At 41.1% G+C, this 25740-nt stretch overlaps 1 pseudogene; it reads left to right on the forward strand.

Annotated features, from left to right (window-relative positions):
* The first annotated feature begins 3622 nt into the window (after positions 1 to 3622).
* On the forward strand, positions 3623 to 25423 carry LOC149195920 (uncharacterized; annotated as a pseudogene).
* The last annotated feature ends 317 nt before the right edge of the window (positions 25424 to 25740 follow it).

The following is a 25740-nucleotide window of genomic DNA, read 5'->3' on the forward strand; positions in this document are numbered from 1 at the left end:
GAGAATTCGAATTTGAGCATTGGAGGCCACATAAGGGTGCCTTGGAAGCTTCCAAATGACCTACACATGTCATGAAACTCAAGCCACATATATAGATATATGAAACCATGTTAATTTCCTAGTTTTTAATCATAAATTCACTTTAAACACATAAAATAAACAACTTTGGTAAATAAGGATTGTAACCCATATATTTATGAAAATGGTGGCTATAGAAAGGTTATATGGTTATGGAGTTGCGACATGTGAGTGAAATGGTGGCGATAAAGGTGAAAGTGGATGTCATTTTGAAGACATTTTGGAGGCCCAACATACCCCCCAACTAGAGTAATTACATGTCCTCATGCAAATATTGCATTAATTCCTTCGATTTTCTCACAACATCTTTGCTTTTGAATGAGCTTGGCTCATGTCATATGTCCTTAAACTTTGCATTTGACAATTTTATTTATTTTTTGCAAAGTATTCCTTGTCATACATTGAATTGCAACATGTTTGGTTGGTTCTTGTGTTTCAACCAAATTCTAATTGGTATTGGTTCCTGTGTTTCAATACCTTGTTTCTTTTTTGTTGCAACAAGATTCATTTAACATATTTAAGAATGCATCTTTAAAATCAGCCATATAGTATGCTCATAATTTAGGCATTATTTGCAAATCATATAACTTTTTCAACCATAATGCAATCATAATTGATTAGGACACGTATGTTAGGATGAAATGAAAATGTGTGATGGTGTATGATATATGAATATGAAATGATGTCCCTTCCCCCCAACTAAAGATATGACAATGTGAAAGAGGAAGTGAGGAATTTCCCAAAGTTACAATTTTAGTATTTTAAGGAATTGCATGACTTAAAATTAGAAAACTGCATACCTTCACTTACCTTCAATGTGCATGAGTTATGGAAATTGAAGAGTGTGGCTGCTTTTGGATCATGGAATGAAATGTAGAATTCCTCTGCTTCTTGGTTGCACAAATGGTGGATGAGGTTGTGAAGTGGATTCTTTATTTCTGGTACTAAATCTATTGTATCTGCTGCAAAATGCTGAAATGATATAGTCTTCAATTGCTATAAAACCGATGGTACAACTCTAGTCATGCGAATAAATGTGTCGGTGTCGAGCATGAAGAGAGGTCATTGGATTATCGACCATTGATGAATGTTGTTAACCAATGTGAGGCAAACTCACCATTAATGTCAACGAGTGCCAAGGTACCTAAGTACATCTTGCGAAGGGCGAATAAATGAGCCAATGTCAAGCCACTTGCAAGATCCAACAATCAAGGATCATTGATGTATTCCCATGATTGTTGGCGAGAGAACCTGCCATTAAGGCACACAAGCCTCAAGGTACTAATGAGGAATCTAGCCTTGGACCTAGATAATGTGTCGATGTCGATAGGCCAAGGTTTGTTAGAAGGAAGGTCTTAAGGAATCCTCCATCAACTTACTCGAGCATGAAACAATGATTTTGAAGGAATATGAATGAAGAATTTTGCAATGGATCAAGGTTTATTTAACGGAAAGGAAAATGACAAGTGAATGGAGAGTAAAAGGACAAATCAGCATGTAAATTATATTGTTATGGTTTTCTCCTCATCTATAGTTATATGGTCTAAGCTTCTAAGATGCAAGGTATTTTTCCCTTTTATATTGTTATGTTTTTCTTGAAATTATGAATCAAATTCTACATTCAAGGGTCTAGAGGAAAAATTTAATTATGAGTTTCTTTTTTGAATGTTGTACAGTAACAGTGTTAAGGAATAGTTTTTCTGTCTAATTAGAAGGTTGAGTTCCTTCTCTCAATGAGGAAGGTGGATTCAATGTTGTGCACTGATTCTGGAATGCTACAACATTGTCAATTTGATTCTCCCTATTTATTTTATTCTCAGGTTCTGTCCTTCATTCCAAAAATGTGATATAAGGCTAGCTTCATTTTTAAGGGCTCTTCATGGGCTTCTAGGGCAAAAGCATGGATGTCAATGCCTACTTGTCTGAGAATTTCTTTGCTCTCTATTGTTTTGATCCATATTAGCAAGGAAACTTGTTGGGGTTCTCCTTTATGTCTCTACATGGAACTATAACATTTCCCTCACCAGAGGATCAAATTGAACATTGTCTGAGTTCTTTGATTATGCTCTGAAACTCTCAAAGTAAAAATACCAAAGGGTATCAGCTGACCACAAGTGTTAGCAAGTGAGAAAAAATGGTCCATCAAATATGTCACCTTGGTTGAAGAAAAGATTGATTTATTTCCTTTCCCTTGAGTGTTTTTATGCATAATAAGGTTTTTTATGCTTCAATCCAGAAGAGAATTGTCACTTGTATGCTTCAGACAATGTGACTTCTATAAACTAAGAATAAACATTGAAATAACAACTCCTTATTATATATATGAATCAAAGAGATGAGCTTCTTCATCATGGTGCAACATTGATGATAAGTTCACCTAGTATTCTATGCACATTCTTGGGATGTTGAGGCATCATAGTGTGGGAGGTACATCAGCAGTGGATATGTATGCAGTATTAGAGGGTGTGTATTTGCAATAGACTTAGGTTTATTCCAATTTTAACTGTTGTCATAAATTTAGAACAATACATGCTTTTCTTTCTTTATAATAGCTTCTATTTTTATCGTTAAGTATATTGTTGTTCTGTTTTATTTACAGTGCTTTGCATGTGAAAGATTCCAAGAATAGATGGGGCGTAGATCCTTGGAAGAGAGATATGCATGCATACTTGCACTCCCTTCTAATGGGCACACCTTCCTAAGAATGGTTCTCTAATGCAGATTAGGGTGTACTCCTCTAGGACAGATTTCAACCATAACATCTCATCTATAAAGAAGATCATCTGGATGGATTATTGCTAATTTGTTGACAGTCTGCTAGGATTTGTGCCATCGCTGTGTATTATTTTTCTTCGGCTATTGAATGCAAATGCAATATTGAGTGTTCAGATCTATGTGTACTTTTTATTCATATGGCCCCCTTTTTGAGGGGGTTTCCCATACACTCCTTTGGGGAAATGTGTCTTGACACTAGGGAAACATTTTTTAAAGTGCAATGTTTCCCAAGGTGCAATGCACCTCTGGATTCTAGGAAACGTGGGGGCATCCACCCTGAGGGATGTGTCCCTGTGCAACATTGAACTTAACCTCTCAAATGAAATTGCTTGTTATCCTTATAATTTGGCCTTTCCACTCTGCTTTGAGGTAATGCTTGTGGCTTAATTATTTTATTGTTTTCTAGCTATTTCAGGGTGTCTTTTATTGTTTCTTGTCATTTGTTGCTGCTTTGAAAATTGTCATGTGACATGGATTTGATATATTCTATTTACAAGAACATAATGGAGTGCCCTTTGTTTGTATATTTTTATCCCTATTTCTATTGTAAAACCTTATACATGGAAGGCACCAATTCCCCTCGTACTGATATATGTGGATGTGTGCATTGATTTCCTATTTCAGACTTTTCAACTTTCTTGCTCAGCTATGGATCATATTTGCTAAATATTGTGATTCCAATGCCATGCAGATTCCTATTAGTTTTCAATATAGGAGTCCAAGGAGTGAGCATGTGTCTCAATGAGTTGCTAGAGGATAAGGGTGGAACATGAATAGTCGGCTTTCTTCAGCTAATCCAGCCAGCAGTGAGATGCTTGATATACAGAAGGCCATTCACGAATCCATGCTGACTGCAACTACTGAGAATTTTAATTCTGGACAGAGATCTGACATGGTAGCAAGTTCTTCCACAAGTAATATATCAACTAATCCTCCCAGGTATCTCACTGCAGTGAGTAGGAGAGCACTTAACTCCCCTCTTCAAGAATCTGCCTTTCCTCCCCTTCATGGGGCATCAGAAAATGCTTCGCATAAATCTAGTAACAAAGGAAAGGAATAGTTTTTTTGTCCAATTAGAAGGTTGAGTTCCTTCTCTCGATGGGGAAAGTGGCTTCAATGTTGTGCACTGATTCTGGAATGCTACAACATTGTCAATTCGATTCTCCCTATTTCTTTTATTCTCATGTTCTATCATTCATTCCAAAAATGTGATATAAGGCTAGCTTCATTTGTAAGGTCTCTTCATGGGCTTCTAGGGAAAAAGCATGGATGCCAATGCCTTATTGTCTGAAATTGTTTTGCTCTGTATTGTTATGATCCAGATTAGCAAGGAGACTTGTTGGGGTTCTCCTTTATGTCTCTACATGGACCTATAACATTTCCCTCACCAGAGGATCAAATTGAACATTGTGTGAGTTCTTTGATTATGCTCTGAAACTCTCAAAGGAAAATTACCAAAGGGGTATCAGCTGACCACAAGTGTTAGCAAGTGAAAAAAGAAATGGTCCATCAAATATGTCACCTTGGTAGAAGACAAGATTGATTTCCTTTCCCTTGAATGTTTTTATGCATAATAAGGTTTTTTATGCTTCAATCTAGAAGAGAATTGTCACTTGTATGCTTCAACCAATGTGACTCTTCTATAAACTGAGAATAAATGTTGAAATAACATTGATCAAATTCTTCCAAAACTTTTACAATGCATTAAAATGCTTGATGTCAAACCATGGAAATGTATGTAATCATGTTAGCTATCAATAAGCTTCTCCTTGCTTGACCATAAAGGCTTCAAAAAACCACAGATGGTATAGTTCCAACGTCCCCATACTAATAATTGTGTTTGTCAAATTTTTCTTTAAGTCCAAGAATATCTATGAAGTGAATAGTCAATTTTTTTCTAAGTGATCTTCAGGTTTGACTATTCTATAGAAAATAACATAAGCATTAAATGTTTTTATCCTATCTTCACTAACAGGAGAAATGTGGTTGTCATCAGAGTTATACCACTAGTTCTCCTCTATTAAATTTACGTATGCTATGTAATGGTCACCTACTATACTTCCATAATGGTTACTCACTACATACATCTCATAGATATTGGACTGGCAAGGCCCGTTCTTCCCATCAACAATTTATTTAGGTCAAGATCAACTCTAATTTTTTTTTCATAAACTGACAATATAAAATCATTTTAATGTGAACAAGTAGTAGGTGCTTAGCATAAACCTAATTTGCTAATTAATCCAAAAATTGAAGAAATTTCACTTACAAAACTCCATTTTAACCCATAAAAGTCTCATTAAATCTTAGTTCCATAGATATAATTTAGAAGAGAGAATTACACTGAAGAATATATAGCATAGCTAAGCTGACTTTTAATACAACCCAATATCCCATAAAATAGCTTCCCTCCAATGGAAAGGTCTAGAGAAGATATTGCCAAATTGTTGGGCATTAGTGAAGATTGTAAGCTTCTACGAAACTTACAGTTCTAGAATGTGTGGTTAAGTCCTCTTTCTCATCATACCATACATGAAGCATTAATGGGTCTGGTTGTAGCAAGTCTATGCTTGCTGGCTACTCCTTGAACTAGGAAATGCCATTCAAATTCTCTAAAGCATGGATGCTCAAGGTGATAGCATTCAAATCCTCTAAAGCATGGATGCTCAAGGTGATAGCATTATTTTTCCTTGACAATTTTATTCTCAATGTCCATAACCATCTGGAAATCTTCTTCTCAGTGGTACCACTCTTGAGGCTCAACTATTGCAAGGGTTTTCTTAAGTGTCTATTATGTTTATTATTTCAAGGAAGACATGCATATACATTTGTACTAAGATCATTTTTGACACCTAACCTTGGAACTGAGACGAGAAACACAATTCAAAGACACCAAAATATTAATTACTACTGATGCCAAGATCTCAACTAATGTCTGGATCACATTAGATTCCATCATTCCATATTATAAGAAGATAAACATTTTTCCATCCTTTCTAAATTCTCTTGAGGACAAAGAAACCTTGAAGAGTGAAATCAAATGCTTTGCAAATTATATCCTTCAGGGAAAAGAGGCCATTGATACCAAAGATATTCTCAGCAAAGAGAATCCAATGTCTAATCACAATTTTCCACAACACATTCCCACTAATTGCTCTAACTCTCTACTTTGCAGCCAACACCAATCCTCTAGTCTTCATCGTAAATAATGATTTTACTTATTTTTCCATAGAGAGAGCACAAGCTCTGTCACTTTTGGAACTTCACATTTGAATCAATCTCCTCAATTTTGTTCATGGAATTGGTGGTAGATGGTTTTTTTTAATCTTATCTGCAATTTATTCTTAACTCTTGCATTAAGCATTTGTGGGATTAACCCTAAACTAAATTAAACCATGGGACTACATATTCTCTACAAATCTTGGTTGTGATAATTTTTGCTTCTTACATTTTTCTCAGTTTTATTTCCATTGCGTGTGTGTGTTGTAGACATGCAGATATAAGAAATAACACTTTTTCTTCAATCCAAAAGTACTTTCATCTTTTTAAATGTTGGTTTAGAATCTAGTGTCATTGATATTAGTCTACATTTAGTAATTGACAGGTAAAATTTTGGTATCAAACTTCTGTTTCTACAAGTTGAAAGGAAAATTGGTCTTGAATATCATTTGGGATAATATATCTCTTGGAGATCATTTTTTCCATTGTTTGTTTCATTATTGCTAGACACTTGAAATGTCCAAGCAATAGTTGAAGTTTGAAATTCATAACAATAAAGTGGTTTTGGTTATTTAAGAAATATGGAAGTTTCACAAGTCTCACTTCATTTTTGTGACTTAGCTAACGTAAACTCATTTGGAAACATTGTATCTCCTTGTAGGAAGACCTGGGAAGGTCTACAACAAATTCTAGACATTTTTCCACACCACCAAATAGAGCTGCTCATGATAGTGAAATTGATCAAATAGCTCCTTATGCTAAGACATGTTTTGGACATTTGCAAGATGCTTTTCTATCTCCTTTCTTTGCATTTGAAGTAGCAATATTTGAAGGCATGTACTCTTGTTCTTCAACTCTAGGTCTTACGAGAGTCCAGGGCCTTGGCATATAATCTTCACAAACATTTGCATCAACAGTAGGTGCATCTCTTTCAAGAAATCCAACACCATATCCTCAACTAGTCAACACAGGGTTAGCTAGTCCTTGCTCAACTAAAAAGGTGGGAAAGTTTGGGTTATCTGACAATGAAATAATTGTTAACCATGACTCATTTAATGCATTTTATTCTTATTCCACAAAGTTCGCTACTACTTTGTCAGGCATTACTTTATCCTCTAATGAAACAACTTCCATTAAGGAGAAAAACCATGCTAATTCACAAATACCACAGGAAATTACAAAAAATTAAAAAAACCATTTTCATAGCTAAGTTTCTTTAAACCAAAATCCACAACTTTCACATCCCACAAAATCACAAGTTGAATTAGGCAAGTCATGTATTTTGACAAAGGCACAATGACAATCCTTCTCTGGCTTCAATTAAAACAGTAGAGTACTGGCAAACATGAGCATGACCTCAATGACTTCCAAAGATCAAGTTACAGGTACCCACTTACATCAACAGTATGCATCTATTACACCTAAGTTGTATGCTATCATATTAGTTGTTGGGATTCCCAATGGGAATTGCTCAAACGGGAAATATCAGAGTCCACATATTTCAAATGTATGTACTCCTAATTTTGGTTTGAGTGGATATCCAATTAATCTAATTATTTTGCAACCCATGATGGCCAACTTTGCTGCACCTAGTACTTTGGCTCCCACATTTGACAATATTGTTGCAGCTGCTAGCATGGATTCAAGATTTTCTCTTGGTAGCCTACCTAGAGGAACATCAAGAGTCAACATAGATCTACAAAACTTATATAGATTAAGTGAGACAATGGGAGTTGGAATTCAGAGGCCAATCATGGATCCAATAAGCATGCAACAATTTGCAGAGAACTGTAGAATATGCCGCATGAATGTCCACATGATTGAATGATCATTCTATATCAAGGAATTACATGGATGACTCTTATCTTGACTTTCTTGAGTTATAGAAATCCTGCTTGACTTATTTGCTTGCTCAACAGCAATTGCAATATGGTGTGCCATATTTTGGAAAAGGTTGTCCAAGATGTTATGCCAGTCCTTCCTTTGGCTTTGCCATGCTATATCCAGCTACCCAATTGGAAGTCTTGTGCTTCCTAGTTCTCCTATGACATCTACAACTTCACCTATTCGAAATAATGAATGAAATCCTCATTATTCCTCTGGTTGAAAGAGTTCATCCGTGGGAGCTTGACATTCCCTAAAGCCATTTATATGCATAAATTCCATTGACATTTACTATCATACCGAAATTTTACTACTTCTTGATATTTAGCTTGAATGGTTTATAAAACCTTTAGAACTTGTAACAAAAGAACTTTTCATGCATTCCCTGAAGCCATTTATATGCAAAAATGCCATTGACATTAACCATCATAATTTTTTATTTTGGCAGATTGGAGCTCTTGGCACAGGCACAAATGCGCTTAGCCAAGTCAGATGAGCTACGAAAAGCTACTAAAACAAAAGTGCAACTGCATGCTGAAAGGGAGCGTGAGGAGATGGATTCAAAAGTTGAATCCCATGTGCAACAGGCAGAGATAAACAAGATGGCTCTTCTAGAGTCAGAGAAACAATAGAGGGTTGTTGCCAAGGGGAGGATGGCACATTCCCTTCTATAATGGATGTTGCAAGAAGATAAAGATAAAAAGCACATGGAAACACTTTATGCAACAATATGTCAAAGATTTGCAACTGAACAGGAGAAGAGTTTGGGTCTTTTAGAGGTTGAAAAAAATCGTGCACATGCAATAGTTATGCAAGCAAGAAAGGTTACCAATTTTTTCTGTATTCAGAGGGAAATGGTGATTAAAATTTTGAAGGAGAAGTTGGAAAATCGATTGCAAAGGGTATGTGCATGGTGTAGTTGATTTCAACAATTTTTTTCTTTTTAGTTGCTTGCAGATCATTTGTCCCAATTTAACACTTACACAGGCAAAACACAAAAGAGTAGAACTTCTAAGGCAAATAGGAAGATGTGGAGGCATCAGTCATATTAATCGCCACAAAATGTACAAGTGTGGGGACTGTCTCTCAAGAAAGTTGACCAGTTCATAGTCTAACTTATAAGGGAATTCAAATTTTGATTTTAGAAATGCTGATAGACTGATGCAACACTATTTGTTGTTTTATGAACCTTATTGACTTCTTGTTTTATAGGGTTTGGAGGCAGTTCCAAAATTCAAGACGTACAACATATGCTTTAGCATGGGAGTTTGTTGCATGTGAAATCAATCATTATTGTGTTAATTCAGTTCCATTTGAGAAACTTGCAGCTCACATATAGTCAACTTCCACATTACAAGTTGTGAAAGCACTTCTAGTTCACATTGAGTCAGTTTTTGGTGTCACAAGCAAGTCAATCTAATGTTGTGTAGATAGATCATTTGCTTAAACAGTTATCTCCAAGACATGAAAAAATGTTGTCAACTAAAAATAGAGCTACAAAGATGGTTGTTTCTCAAGTGTCAGTTAAAGGGACAACTAGAGGTCAAAATGTCGAAGGAAAGGAATCTTTAAGGTATCAAGTACATGTCTTTTCGTGTGCCTATATGATTTGGGGTCATCTTGAGGTTGTCTTCAATGGTAGAGGAGTCCACAAAATTGCACGTGCGAAAGAAACAACTAGGCTTATTCTAGAGTTTGAATCCTTAATCACTATTATATTAGATGGGCTTTCTTCTAGCTCTCTGGTGAGCTCCAGTATTGTAGAAATAATGCTACAACTCCTGGGGCTTCCTGTCTCTTAATTTTATCAACCCGGTAGTTCGTACAAACTTGGAAGCGACGGTGCTGTATGCACAAGTACTAGCCCTTGTCGCAGCTGTCACTTGGTCAGCTGGCACAAGTCCGCTAGGGCTTAAGCCAACTTCTATAGGCTCACAGAAGAGGCTTTATCAATGATGGATGAAAGTTAACTCAAAGAAAGGCTACTCTACTTGACAAACTGAATCAAAAGCAACTTAAAGCATGTAAATCTATGAAACCCTAATTTAACTAGTCTATCCTCTATAATGCAAAGAATGTGGGTGCAACTCTTATGAATGCTGTCATTGCCTCTAACAAGTATAAATGCATGGGTCTAAGCTACTGGCATCATGAGAAATGTGTTTTTGTGTTTTTCCTTTAGGTGTGTGGAATGAGTGTGACCTTGGCCTAATTAGGGTTTGATTGTGCAGGTGGGATGGAAATGGAAGGAAAGTGTGGGACAGGTTGGGGAGGCTTGGAGAGGTTCCTAAGGATCCTCAGCACCCATCCACAGAGGTCCCTCACGTTCAGAAGCTTGGAAACGAAGTGAATGGCCTCCTACAGGAAGGCTGCTGGGAATTCTACAGGATACTCTGTTTTCTACAGGATGGCTGTGCACGTCTACAGGATGGTTGGTCGTGGAGGTTTTAGGAGTTGATGGAGTGTTGGAGTGGTGTGCGAGGCTAAGGGAGATGGAGATGGACCTAATGATCTCTTAGGAAATGGCAAGTCAGACGAAGGAAGGGTGCATGCAATGGGTTGATGTTTTGGAAGGGTGGAATCAACGAGAGTGAAGGAGATGGAGCTGTACGTGAAATGAGAGAGTTGGAGGGCAAGTGAGTGAGGTAGAGGATGAACTGAACTTGCAGGTGGATGGAGAAAACGATGAAGGAAGTGGCTTGAGAAAGAGCAGCGTAAATGAAACAAATGACCTGTGCATCAAAACAAGAGATTCATTAACCTATTATGCCATGAAACCTACAAATCCGAAATGGAAAACAAGAAATGAAACTAATGCGTGAGAGTGCAGTATGGATCAATGATGAGAATATATGAATGGATTTTCAATAAAAACGTTCATGTGGCAACTTGCGTGGAGATGAAATGACTGCGGTTCTTTTTGGTGGCTGATCATGGTCTACACCCCAATCCCAAACAGTGAGATGGCAGTGAGCCTTTTGCAACCTGTTTTTGATGGAGCTCCAAGAGATTTATTCTACCAACCTATCAAACTTGAATACGGAAAGCAAAGCATCATACCAGTCCTATCTATGCTAATGAAAACAATTAAACTAACAAGCTGGAAATCCGAATTGCGTAGGAAACTAAACAAACTCAAGTGCTGGAACTAATGGTAAATGCATTACAACACGGAGGAGGACTATGGCTCTCAGGTTGGGCCCTCACCTGAGAGCTATAGCTCCTTGAGAAAACTCAGAACTAACTCAAAAGTGGCCTTCTTTATTCATAATCTGATAACATGCCAAATTGGCTTACAAAAGAGAACGAAACTTGAGCTGTGCTCCAAAATTACAACAATAACACAAGAGTTTCAACAACCTAACCAAGGCTAAGGCTTCTATACTTATACAAAACGATGCTCCAACAGGTATCCATGATTCTAGGAGCTCGGCTGTTCAATCTATAGTTTAACTGCTGATCCTGTAGGATGGTCATAAATGATGTTTCCTGTAGAGCAGTTTTGAATTGCTGTTCCTGTAGAACAGCTGGCCGTGTATTAAGCTCGGAGGGAGGCTGAAGTGGGGCTCAGAGTTCTTGGTGAGGATCATGAGGAATGTCCCCCAAAACCGTGGACAACCTCTCCTTATGTCAGCAAAGCCAACTCGTTGTCTCCTTGCCACCTTTTCGTTGTCTTTTGCTCCCTTTTAATGCCAAAACCTGGAATCACAATGCATTATCTACGTAGATAAAGTGCCTATCCTTTCTGCTACAAGCAACATGAATAAACTAAGAAGTGTATGCATAAACAATAAAAATGAATGGGTTGAGCAAGCAAAATAGGCCAAAAATGAGCCCAAATTGTACCAAAATTGGGGCTCATCATCACCCCCCCGCTGAACCATTTGCTCATCCTTGAGCAACCTTGCCCCTGCTCCTTGTCCTTGGCTGAGGACTCGGGACCGGAACAGGCTGTTTCTTTTCTGCTTTTGATGGCCCTGCCTTTTCTGCCCCTGATGGTGATGAGGGTGATGCTTCCTTCCCTTTTTCTATTTCCTTGAGTTGGGCTTCAGAAGGCGACTGGCCTATCTTTCGTGTCCAGGAAGTTATTTTTGGGCTCCCCTTTTCGAGGGTAGCTGATGGTTTAGAGGGGGTTCTTGCAGTGGGTGAAGTAGGTACATCCCCTGAAGTGGTATGGCCGCTGGGTGAAGGCTGTGGCTTGCTCGGGGACATCCTCTTGCTTCTCCTGGCTTCAGGTGGCAGAGGGGTCTCCCTCTCCCTTTTCTCTTTCGGTTTTGGAGGAGTGCTGAGGGCAGCCAGTGCCGCTGCTGCCTCCTTATCGAGGATGTCAGCCTTCTCTTTCTTGTGTTTTGCTCTCTCGTAGCTCCTTGTAGAGGGTCCCTCCTTTTTAAATTTTAGGCTTCCCATGGAAGACCCTGCTTTGCCCGCTTTCGGGCCTCCTGTAGAAGATTCTTTCTTTGTCTTCGGGCTCTCTACAGGAGGCTGTTTCTCAATGACCTTCGGGCCTCTTGTAGGAACCCCTCTTTCTAGCCTTGTGATTCTTGTAGGAGCCCCTATCTCTGTCTTCGGGCTTCCTGTAGAAGCCTTTGGTTGTACTGTCGGGCTTCCTGTAGAAGCCTTGGTCGTTGCTCTTGGGCTTCCTGTAGAAGCCTGCTCCTTACTGATCTTCGGGCTTCCTGTAGAAACCTTTGCCTTTGTTTTCGGGTTTCCTGTAGAAGCCTGAGTTTGCGTTTTCGGGCTTCCTGTAGAAGCCTGTGATTGCGTTCCTGCAGATGCAATTCTCACCACCTTCTCTTGCCTTGTTGCGTGGCTTTTGCGTTTGGCTTTGACTGCAGAAGCTGACGAGGTGTTGGGGCTGGCAGGGGCCACCTCAGCTTTGACTTCCCTGCTCTTCAACCTCTGTTCCCTTGCTGATAGGATGCGGGTGTCCTCTTTGACTTTGTCATCTTCTCCCTCCTCCTTCTTCTTTCATTCCTTTTCCTGTGCTGGAGCCGGAACTTTTTGGCTTTTTCCTTTCTTTCTCCCGGCTACCGGCTCTTCTTCTTCTCCGTTAGAGGATTCCGCTTCTTCAAGCAACATTTTTATGTTCCCCGTTCTTGATAAGTTCCTAAATGATTCCCAAGCGAGGGGGACTTTATATGAGCGGAGAGCATCCTCCACAAGGAGCTTGACTAGCCCATGGTGGGCTATCTGGTCCAGAATTCCGTCCTTGAGCTTGGTGGAACACTCCATTAAGGATTGTAGTAGAAAGTAAGGAATGCTCAACCTCTGTGCTGCAGGGAGGTCAATCTGGTGTCTTAGTTTGTTAAGCAGCCTGAAGTGATACGCATATACAATGCTATATCGACCCTCACAGGTGATATATTTCATAATTTGTAGACTGAATTTGTTCCATGGCGGCAACAGGATTGCCCTTTTGACTCCATTTTTGTCTTCGGTGAATGACTCTTCCGGTAGGAAGAACTCCTTCTTTGCTTGCTGGCTCTGCTTCCGCTCTTCTTTGTCCCACGGCAGACCCATGGGCAACTCTGTAATCCGACTGATATGCTCTGGGGTGAGTTTGAGGCTGAGACCTCTGAAGGTTACCGTGGCCAACGTCTGTGATTTAGGCTGCAGGGCCTGCAAAAATTCCTCGGCTACTTCATCATCGTAGCCCTGTAGTTTATCACAGAAAGGCATCCATTGTGCTCTAGTGAAGAGCTCAACCACTGCCGGGTTTCTCCTTAATGCATTGGAATTAGTGGGCTCTCGCCTGATAAACCCGCCAGGCATGATGAACACAGTGGTTTATACCAGAGGTGGTGGATACACAGGAAATTCGGTCTTAAAGACAGAACATGCAATGAATTTTCAGACCACAGTGTGATTATACAGCTATCCTGTAGGAGCGATAGTATAGGCACGGAAAACCAATTTTTTTATGACCACACTGTGACTAATGGCCTTGCCACCTTTTAAAAAACCAATTGCGGAAGGAGTTGCAGGGTTACCTCTTTTCTGCCACCTTTTTTTACGTGAAGACTTCACCTTCCTGTAGAGCCGTGTTCCTGTAGAAACTGCTTCCTGTAGGACGGCGTTCCTGTAGAAACTGTTCCTGTAAGAGCAGTGTGCAGGCTTCGGGAAGAGCTTTTAGTTGGCTGGCAGTTGACAGGTGCTTTACCAGCGTTCAGGTAGCCGAGAGCTCGGCGTGTCAACATGCAGAGGTAAGCAGAGGATCTACTCGAGTTTTGAAGTGAGGTTGATGGAGATACACGCTTAATCGAGCCGATTAGATTTTGAATCGGCGCAGCTCGTGGCGCGGGGGTGAGCTGTCCCCGCCGGACCGTTGGGTGACGTCACCCCTCATCCGCCTGCACATTCGTTTGTTTCCGCCTTCATTCCCACAGATCTGCCGCCGCCCTTTTCGGTTAAACTTCACTTCTCGGTTGACGGGACTGATCTTCACGTGCTTGCTGCGTGTGTCTTTCGTCGTGGCTGCCACCTCGTCCTCTGACTATCCCTTTACTAATCGACGTGGCCAATTACTAGCCTTTAGGCCGCTCAACCATTCACCTTTATGCCATGAAAAACAAATCGAAGTAATAATCATGCAGTTTGATGGAGAGAAGGATTAGAACACTTACCTGCGCGCGGCTGCACATGATTTCCAGTTTTTTGAGCGATGGATCTACCTGCCGCATGTGGCTGCACATTCCTGTAGGCTCGTGGCTACAGGATGCTGGCGATGGAGTGGATGGTTCTGCGTTCATGCGCCCGTGTTTGATCTCAGATGGTGGTGCTGTGAACGGTCTTCACTTGAGCAGGTCGAACTGTTACAGGATCCCCGCGAGGGGTCTTGTCACCGTTCTTTCTCCTCGGGTGTATGCTGCTGCATGCTGGCGGTTCTGGCTTCTCGATCATGATCCCAGCGCTTCTGATGTATCAACGTGGATGTGGTATGGTTCTCGGTGCTTAGTTTCTCTTTGACAGGTGCTTTCTCACGAGAACTGATTACTTTGGTGTGCTGCTGCAGGGATCTTGGTTGCATGGCGACGAGGGTGGTGGAGGACGATAATGGCAATGTTCAGGGGTGCCATCATTGACATGCATGCATTCAATCCACTCCTCAGTCGCTAGATCTTCATTCGAAACACATTCGGCCATCGTAACCTTCTACAGGAAGTTTTCTGTAGGACACAGAGCTTCCTGTAGAAATTTGGCACTTTCCTGTAGAAGATCCGCGTCTTCCTGTAGGAAGACTGTCTGTTCCTGTAGAAAAACTGTATCCTCCTGTAGAAGATCCAAAGCATGATAATAACTGCACATACCTTAAAAACATTGCTGTTCTTGGAGGAGGTGCTGATGACATCCTTTGCTAGCATGATGAAGGCCCCTGGCTTGGAGTGGAGAGGCTTCTTCTCCTCCATAGAACATCTGCATGCAAACCTTTTATTGTGCTGATTGTTTTTTTCTTTTTTTTTTTTTTCTCTTTTTTTTTTTTTTTTGTAGAAAGACAATAGGAGCGCCTCAGAGAGGTTTTCACCCCCACTGCCTGCCTTGGGTGCCTCAGAGAGGTTTTCACCCAAGGATCTTTATTTTCCTCTTTTTTTTTCTTGAAAGACAGTAGGAGCGCCTCAATGAAGTTTTCACCCCTACTGCCTGCCTTGGGCGCCTCAGAGAGGTTTTCACCCAAGGATCTTTATTTATTTTTTTATTTTTTTTATTTTTTATTTTGTGTGTTTTTGATCCTTCAGGGTATGCCCAAAGTGGAGGCAGAACCCTTCTCTATGACCAAAACAGATTTCTCCATAGTGCTGATAAACTCTTGTCTTGAGAGAGGTCTTCTATAGATCTTCAATCGGTGCCCATTGACAAGCATGGGAATGGATTCCTCATCAATGGTTCGAATGAGGACAGATCCATTGTCATGGCACTGTTCCACCACATATGGTCCTAGCCATCTGGTTCTCAACTTCCCCTTGAAATCTTTGAATCTGGAATCATACAACAAAGCCCAATCTCCCGGCTGAAATTGCTTGTCATGGAGATGTTGGTCATGCCACACTTTCCTCTGAAGTTGAACCACTTCTGAGTGAAGGAGGGCCTGCATGCGGTGTTCATCCAGTCCATTCAGCTGCAATAGCCTTTCTTGCTGTGCATGGCTGAGATCTAGGTCCAGCTGAGCTACCAACCTCAAAGTGTTATACTCAAATTCAATGGACAGCAAAGCTTTCTTCCCATAGACCAGCTCATAAGGTGTGAAACCGGTGGTGGTCTTCCAAGTGGTGTTGTAAGCCCATGTGGCTTCAACTAGGCGATCTGCCCAGTCTTTTCTGCTGCTGTTTACCACTTTGGTCAAGATCCCTTCTAGAGCTCTATTGGTGACTTCCACCTGCCCATTGGCTTGAGGATGATAAGGGGTGGAAGTCCTATGCTTGATCTTGTGATGAGACAATAGATCTTCAACCAAGTTAGAGGTGAACTGGCTCCCTTGATCGGTCACCAGCTCTCTTGGGTAGCCAAACTTGTAGAAGATGTTCTCTCTTAAGAACTCGACCACCTTTTCTTCAATTGCTGCTTTGATTGCTTTAGTCTCTGCCCACTTTGTCAAGTAGTCAGTACACACTATGATGTAGGATCTCTGCCTCGAAGAGGGATTGATTGGGCCCACAAATTCCATGCCCCACTTCTCAAATGGCTCGAGAGTCACTTGAGGTTGGAGAGGCATCTCATCCCTTTGGGTCGGTTTCCCCATTCTTTGGCATTGGTCACACTGGCTAACATATCTTCTGACATCTTGATGAAGTGTGGGCCAATAGTAGCCTGCCTGCAGGATCTTGAAGGCAGTTCTCTTTGCTGCAAAATGTCCTCCACAAGGCCCATCATGACAGGTGAGGAGAATGTCAAAGACTTCCTCCTCCCTTACACAACGCCTTAAGATCTGATCGGGGCCAAGCTTGAACAGGTTGCCCCCAATCCATGTAAATGAGGCACTCTTTCTGATGATTTTGTTCTTCTCTTTTGAAGAGAAGTGCGGAGGAAACTGAGCTGAAACAAGGTAGTTTGCTATGTCAGCAAACCATGGAGAGAGTACTGAGATAGCAAACAGATGCTCATTAGGCATCTGGTCATCCACCGTCCCATCTTCATCTGCAGACAAATCCAATCTAGACAAGAAGTCAGCAACAACATTTTCTTTTCCTGGTTTATCAACAATGGTTAGATCAAACTGCTGCAATAAAAGTAACCATCTAATAATACGAGCATTCACATCTGGTTTATTCATCAAGTATCTAATAGCAGCATGGTCAGTATGTACAAAAGTCTGGTAACCAGTAATGTAATGTCGGAACTTGTTCAGTGCATGAACCACAACTAAGAATTCCTTCTCGGTTACAGTGTAATTCAGCTCTGCTTTGGACAAGTTTTTGCTAACGAAGTAAATGGCATATGGAAGTTTTTGCTCAACTTGTCCTAAGGCTGCACCTATGGCTTTGTTCGAGGCATCAGTGTGGATGTGGAAAGGTAGGGCCCAGTTTGGACCTCTTAGGATTGGAGCTGACACTAACTTGTCTTTTAATTCATTCAAACTCTTCTGACAATCGTCAAATCAATTAAACTCCACATCTTTTGCCAACAAACCAAACAACGGTGAGGCTAACTTGCTGAAGTCTTTAATGAACCTCTGGTAGTATCCTGCTAATCCCAAGAAACTCCGGACATCCCTTACTTTTTGAGGTGGAACCCTCTTGATGAGAGCAATTTTGTTAGGATCCACCTGCAATTCTTGAGAAGAAATGGTATGGCCTAGCACTGTCCCTTCAGTCATTAGGAATTCACATTTCTCGGGGCTAAGGGACAAGTTCATCTCGATGCACTTGGTTAGGACCTTTCCCAAGTTGGACAATGCTTCCTGGAAGTTGGCCCCATAAGGGGTAAAGTCATCCATGTAGATTTCCACTGCATCATGGACCAACTCCGAGAAGATGCTCAAGACAGCTCTCTGGAAAGTAGCAGGAGCATTGCATAGCCCAAAGGGAAGGACTCGGTAGGCAAAGGTACCCCAAGGACAAGTGAAGGTGGTCTTATCTTGGTCTTCCGGGCTGATTTGGATTTGATTGTACCCGCTGAACCGATCTAGGAAAGAGAAGAACTTCTTTCCTGCCAGTCCATCCAACACTTGATCTATGAAGGGTAGAGGGAAATGGTCCTTCTTGGTAGCTTTGTTCAGCTCCCGGTAATCTACACAGATCCTCCACTTCCCATTCTTCTTGGGAACCAACACCAGAGGGGACACCCATTCACTATCTGAGATGGGGTAAATGAATCCGGCGTCCAACAGTTTTTGCAATTCTTCCTTGAAAATGTCCTTAAGGGCTGGATTCATTCTCCTCTGGGGTTGCCTAACTGGTTTACAATCCTCTTTGATGTATATATGATGGGTACAGACCGAGGGGTGGACTCCTTTCATCTCCTTATAGCTCCAAGCAAAAGCATCTAAGTGGCTGGCCAATAGGCTACACAACTCCTTCTCCTGGGAAGGAGATAGAGAGGAGCTGATCTTTAACGCTCTCTCAGGGCCGAACTCCACACTTTTGACTCTGGGAGTTACAGGGCTGGTTGTACAAAGGTCCACTAAGGTGCTAGCTTGGGCATCCTCCACCAACTTCTCTAAATATAGTGCACTGGAAGGTGGATTCTGGATCAAGGTCTCAATTAAATCATCCTCGGTAGGAGAATTTCTTCTAGCGGTATCTAGGGTGCACAGAGGTGCAGAGTACACCTCGTCTTCCTCTCCGTCCTCCAACCAGAGTGGTAAATCATGCTCTAAAGAAGGTTGGGCAGGAGGGTATAGGACTAGCTGCTTGGACATGGGACCATTTTTGATGGTCATGTTCCCTGTCTGACAACTTATGTAAGCATCTGCAGTAGCTAACCAAGGCCTTCCCAAGATGAGAGGATATCCAGTAAGCTTGGCCTTTGGTTGCAGGACCAGGAAATCTGCAGGGTATTCCCAAGAATCAATTGAGACCAAGACATCCTCCACAATCCCTTCGGGAGTCACGGTGGAGCGATCTGCTAACTGCAGTACTGTCGAGGTCTTTCTCAAGGAACCCTGAAGATTGAGTTTAAGCATGGTATCCCTGGTCATCACATTGATGGCTGCCCCCAGATCAATCAAGGTGTGGGGGATAATGGTGCCATTGATGTGTACATCTACTACAGGACTTCTAGGATCTAGGTATTTTGGGCAGATGACTTGTCCTAGCATAAGGTCAGACAGTTGTCCTATGACATTGATAGTTGAGGCATCTTTCTTCCGTCTGCCTGGGTGTTTGAAACACTTCTCCTTAATCAGCTTGTTATATATTGGCACATCCTTGATGGCTTGGAGAAGTGGGATTTTTACACACAACTGTTTGAGCTCACCCAAAAGCTCATCTTCTTCTCGGTTTGGTTGTGTGGTGGTGGTTAATCTCTCAGGAAAGGGTGGAGTAGACTTTGGTTCACTCTCCTGATGGTTTTCCTCATCCTCTGGGGAAGGAGGTTGGCGATCTGGAAGAATCTTTCCAGATCTAAGATTGATCTCCTGGATCTCCACAGCATAGGTAGGGCACGAGGTCTCTCCAGTATATACCTGCTGAGCCTGTCTATTGTTGGGGTTCGGGTTCGGTTGAGCAGGCATCTGAGGTTGCCTTGGAGGAGCAGGAGGTAAAGGCTGAGGTTGAACTGGTGGTGGAGGCAAAATGGCAGGAGGAGTGTTGTATTGGGGCCTCCACCCCGACTGAGGAGCACTCCATTGAGGTTGCGACTGGGGATGTGAGTGATATGGATGAGAAGTAGGTTGAGTAGGGTACTGAGGTGGATAAGACCATGGAGGAGGCATTGACCAGGAAGGATGAGCAGGGGGACCCCAGGAAGGCATGGGAGTCAAGTGGTTGGGGTTGTAATAAGCTTGAGATGCCCCTTGCATCCCCTGCTGATAAGGTCTAGATCCTTGAGGCCTCCTTTGGTTGATGAAGTAGAGAGGTTCAGTGGGGGCTTCAGTTCCCTGGTACATGGCTTTAAACCCAGGCAAGGTTGGACACTGATTTGCTGGGTGGTCCTCCTCACAAACGAAACACACTTCAACCGAATGCAATGGACATTCGTTCTTAGGGTGTCTTCTGGTGCACCTAGGACAGAAGACAGCCAAGGCTCTCTCAGCTTCCTCTTTCTTTTGCTGGATCCTGAATGTGTCCAGCTGCATGGCAATGGTATGTCTCACCTCACTCTTAAGATCTTCTAATTGGTTTGTAAGCTCATGTTTGGAGAAAGGGACACCGGTGGAGAGGAGGTTTCCTCTACCTCGTTTTCTAGCTGCCCTGGAATGATTTCGAAACACAGTCCTGATGTCCTCATAAGGCAGTTGGTAAATGTCCCCCCCGGCTAACATGTGAAGAGTGTCTAGGAGATCTTCAGGGACTCCTCGGAGTAGAACCAACTTGAGGGATTCGGGGTCAAGTGTGCACCTGGCCCGTTTATAGCTAAGTTGGAACCTCTCCTCATAGTCCTCTAAAGACTCATCATTCCCCATGGTCATTCGAAAGATCTCTCCCTTGGTTTCCTTGGACCTACAATAATCCCTATACTTGGTATTGAAGGCTTGCTGCATCTGAGCCCAAGTGGTGATGCTATTCCCAGGTAATCCCATGAACCAGCGTAGTGCTGCATCCTTGAGAGTGGAAGGGAAAAGCTTCAACTTTTGCTCATCCTCAGTATAGTCATAGGTTCGACAAAGGACAGCAAACTCAAACAAGAAGGTATCAGGATCCTCAGTGGTCAGTCCATGGAAGTGAGGCAAGGCAGAGGGGCTAATGTTTTTCATTTTCATATCCCCATTGGTCTCTCGGATGGGGAAAGCTCCTTCTATTCTCTCATCTTCTCTCCCATTATCAGCCATGGCTTCACATGGAGTGGTTTCTAACTCTTCTTCGTCTATAGGGTCTTGGTATATCTCGGGATGTTCACCTATAGGTTCCTCTGCGTCACTGTCACCAAAGAAGAGAGAAGGGTGACTTAGTGATGTGGTGGGGGTGTTTGGTAGGAATTTGCCTGATCTATCTCGGTTCCTACGAGGCATGAAAGGGAAAGGACTCTTCTCTGTTTTCAGTGCTTTTGTTTTTTTTCTCTTGTACCTGCAAAACTGAAACAAAGTGATCTACAACTAACTAGATTGCTCGAATGAAATTTGCGGAATCGGAAATATTAATCTAGGAAAGCAGGAAATATTAATCTAGGAAAGCAGGAAATATTAATCTAGGAAAGCAGGAAATACTAATCTAGGAAAGCAGGAAATATTAATCTAGGAAAGCAGGAAATACTAATCTAAGAAAGCAGGAAATACTAATCTAGGAAAGCAGGAAATACTAATCTAAGAAAGCAGGAAATACTAATCTAAGAAAGCAGGAAAGATTAGTCTAGGAAAGCAGGAAAGTCTATGCTACTTTTGTAGAATGGAAATGAAGCAAACTACTTAGCAGAAGGTAAGAGTAGGAAAGTAGAGGAAAAGCAACAGGTGCTAATACTCTGACGCTTCCCCGGCAACGGCGCCAAAAAGATGGTGAGCTCCAGTATTGTAGCAATAATGCTACAACTCCTGGGGCTTCCTGTCTCTTAATTTTATCAACCCGGTAGTTCGTACAAACTTGGAAGCGACGGTGCTGTATGCACAAGTACTAGCCCTTGTCACAACTGTCACTTGGTCAGCTGGCACAAGTCCGCTAGGGCTTAAGCCAACTTCTATAGGCTCACAAAAGAGGCTTTATCAATGATGGACGAAAGTTAACTCAAAGAAAGGCTACTCTACTTGACAAACTGAATCAAAAGCAACTTAAAGCATGTAAATCTACGAAACCCTAATTTAACTAGTCTATCCTCTATAATGCAAAGAATGTGGGTGCAACTCTTATGAATGTTGTCATTGCCTCTAACAAGTATAAATGCATGGGTCTAAGCTACTGGCATCATGAGAAATGTGTTTTTGTGTTTTTCCTTTAGGTGTGTGGAATGCGTGTGACCTTGGCCTAATTAGGGTTTGATTGTGCAGGTGGGATGGAGATGGAAGGAAAGTGTGGGACAGGTTGGGGAGGCTTGGAGAGGTTCCTAAGGATCCTCAGCACCCATCCACAGAGGTCCCTCACGTTCAGAAGCTCGGCAACGAAGTGAATGGCCTCCTACAGGAAGGCTGCTGGGAATTCTACAGGATACTCTGTTTTCTACAGGATGGCTGTGCACGTCTACAGGATGGTTGGTCGTGGAGGTTTTAGGAGTTGATGGAGTGTTGGAGTGGTGTGGGAGGCTAAGGGAGATGGAGATGGACCTAATGATGTCTTAGGAAATGGCAAGTCAGACGAAGGAAGGGTGCATGCAATGGGTTGATGTTTTGGAAGGGTGGAATCAACGAGAGTGAAGGAGATGGAGCTGTACGTGAAATGAGAGAGTTGGAGGGAAAGTGAGTGAGGTAGAGGATGAACTGAACTTGCAGGTGGATGGAGAAAACGATGAAGGAAGTGGCTTGAGAAAGAGCAGCGTAAATGAAACAAATGACCTGTGCATCAAAACAAGAGATTCATTAACCTATTATGCCATGAAACCTACAAATCCGAAATGGAAAACAAGAAATGAAACTAATGCGTGAGAGTGCAGTATGGATCAATGATGAGAATATATGAATGGATTTTCAATAAAAACGTTCATGTGGCAACTTGCGTGGAGATGAAACGACTGCGGTTCTTTTTGGTGGCTGATCATGGTCTACACCCCAATCCCAAACAGTGAGATGGCAGTGAGCCTTTTGCAACCTGTTTTTGATGGAGCTCCAAGAGATTTATTCTACCAACCTATCAAACTTGAATACGGAAAGCAAAGCATCATACCAGTCCTATCTATGCTAATGAAAACAATTAAACTAACAAGCTGGAAATCCGAATTGCATAGGAAACTAAACAAACTCAAGTGCTGGAACTAATGGTAAATGCATTACAACACGGAGGAGGACTATGGCTCTCAGGTTGGGCCCTCACCTGAGAGCTATAGCTCCTTGAGAAAACTCAGAACTAACTCAAAAGTGGCCTTCTTTATTCATAATCTGATAACATGCCAAATTGGCTTACAAAAGAGAATGAAACTTGAGCTGTGCTACAAAATTACAACAATAACACAAGAGTTTCAACAACCTAACCAAGGCTAAGGCTTCTATACTTATACAAAACGATGCTCCAACAGGTATCCATGATTCTAGGAGCTCGGCTGTTCAATCTATAGTTTAACTGCTGATCCTGTAGGATGGTCATAAATGCTGTTTCCTGTAGAGCAGTTTTGAACTGCTGTTCCTGTAGAACAGCTGGCCGTGTATTAAGCTCGGAGGGAGGCTGAAGTGGGGCTCGGAGTTCTTGGTGAGGATCACGAGGAATGTCCCCCAAAACCGTGGACAACCTCTCCTTATGTCAGCAATGCCAACTCGTTGTCTCCTTGCCACCTTTTCGTTGTCTTTTGCTCCCTTTTAATGCCAAAACCTGGAATCACAATGCATTAGCTACGTAGATAAAGTGCCTATCCTTTCTCCTACAAACAACATGAATAAACTAAGAAGTGTATGCATAAACAATAAAAATGAATGGGTTGAGCAAGCAAAATAGGCCAAAAATGAGCCCAAATTGTACCAAAATTGGGGCTCATCACTCTCTGTCTAGACTTTCTTCTCCAGATGCAACAACTAATGATTGGGGTTCTGAAGAACCTTAGACTTTAATTCAACAAGTTCCATTTGCAGCTCAACTGGCTGCATTTCATGTTGCCTATTGCTCTTACTTATATCCGTTTTTGTTGTGGAAAGTAAAGGACGCAAAATCCCTTGAAGAGTATCTAATTAGAGCGGCTTGCCAGCTTGAAGTTTCAATGCTGCAGAAGTGCAAGATAATATCAAGAGATGAGGATTATGCTAGTCATGGCTTCAAGGCCATTCACAAGAAGTTCTGAATTACTACTTTATATTCGTATGCACTTGATATTCCGATGTTCATATTAATTGAGTGTATAATTATGATTATTCATCTATGAGGATGCACATGAGTGACTAAATTGTGCACAGATTTTCGATACTAATTTTTTTATTGTTGTTCTCTATTTTTTATGAAGATTTTTGTCACCTCCAATGAGATGATCTTGTTGGTGGATACATAAGGAAGATATCTACAAGTTTACTAGAAGGATTTGCAGGGTGTATTTATATATATCAACTGGTTTCCATGGAGTTGGGATTGTAAAAGCCACTATCTACTATTAGTACACCTTAGTAACTCAAGGTTTGGTTTCTATTGAAGTTGGTTTTGGATTTTTTTTTTGGTATTCTAAGTTTAAACTTTTGATAAAACATTGGACTTCTGAAACACACCTCTTCAGATGGTCTTTTTTTCTTTTATCTACCATCAATTAATCCTATTAAGACAGGTTGATACCTTTGCTTAGTATGGAATACCTACTTCAATATCAATAGTTTTTTTTTTGTTTTGTTATCAAAACCCAATTTGAGTCTAAAGTCTCATCATTACATGCATTTTATAGGTTCTAGAAGATCAACAACTTCTGCAAGAAAGGGTTCTTCGTTTGAGTGGAAGTGATGGAGAAATAAGGATGAAAATGACACTATCAAATGCATGAGCTAAATGTATGGAATCAAAGGAGAATGGAGCTCTACCAATGCCATCTCATAGTCCCTCTGATGTCCAAAATAGTGATAATGGAAAACCAAAGAAGGTTGCTCAGTCATTATTTAAAAGCACTTCAGAACCAGAAACTTCCTCAAGCACTAAGTCTAACTCCAACAATAGATTGGGAGATGCACTTGAGGAAAAAATGTTAAATGACAATGAAATTATGGTTAATGATATTATTCATGATAGAGATAGATAATTGGTTGATATTATCTATGGAATAAATAAAGGTTCTGATCAAATTAATGTGAGGATAATTAGAATCTGTTGAAAGGTAAGACTTGGTCCTCTTTTGGATGAAGTAAGTAGATAATTTAGTTCCTTCACATATGTTTTGTAGGCATAGGTTAAATCAACAATGGAGAAAGATTTTTGGAATGGTGTTGAAGAGTCCCTTGGGTTGTTGGACTTGTGAAAGAAGTCAGGGATGAGCTTCTTTCATTGATTCCTGAAAGTTGGAAACAAGAACTCCTTGAAAGCATCGATGTGGAGCTCTTGTCTGCTATTTCTTTGGAAGTGATAATGCTTATGTGGCATTGTATTGATGTGGATTTTGATTGACTTCCATATTTTCTTTGTTCATCCAGATACTGGAGTCAGGAAGCCAAGACATTGAGTATCTTAGCAATCTTTTGGGTTATTCATTAGGTGTTGTATTGAAGCTTGATATTCTAACACATGATAAGGAGTCAAAAGCATCCAATGAATTTTTTTTCATGAATTATTTGAGATAGTGGTTGGAATGGACAAAAATTCAAACCTTTCCTTTGCACATGCATTGGTGAAGGGCCTTCATTTTAAATTTTTTCTACCCAAGATATCACAACAAGAAAAATATTGATATTGTAGAAATTGTTTGAGGACCTCATTGAGGTTAATTTTTCTAATGTCCTACTTGATTGATACCTTCTCATATGTCAAAAAGGCTTTAAATATGAATTAATATGTTCCTAAAACAAATCAGATTCAAATTTTATAAAATTAAAAGATAAAAACAAATGTCAATTCCTTCGTTTGATTGTTACTTGACTATATTGTATGCAGGTTACAA

The sequence above is a fragment of the Pinus tabuliformis genome, chromosome 2_2, assembly GCF_031772625.1.
Source record: "Pinus tabuliformis cultivar Carrire ecotype Pingquan chromosome 2_2, CPIR1, whole genome shotgun sequence".
In the NCBI taxonomy this organism is placed as follows: Eukaryota; Viridiplantae; Streptophyta; class Pinopsida; order Pinales; family Pinaceae; genus Pinus; species Pinus tabuliformis.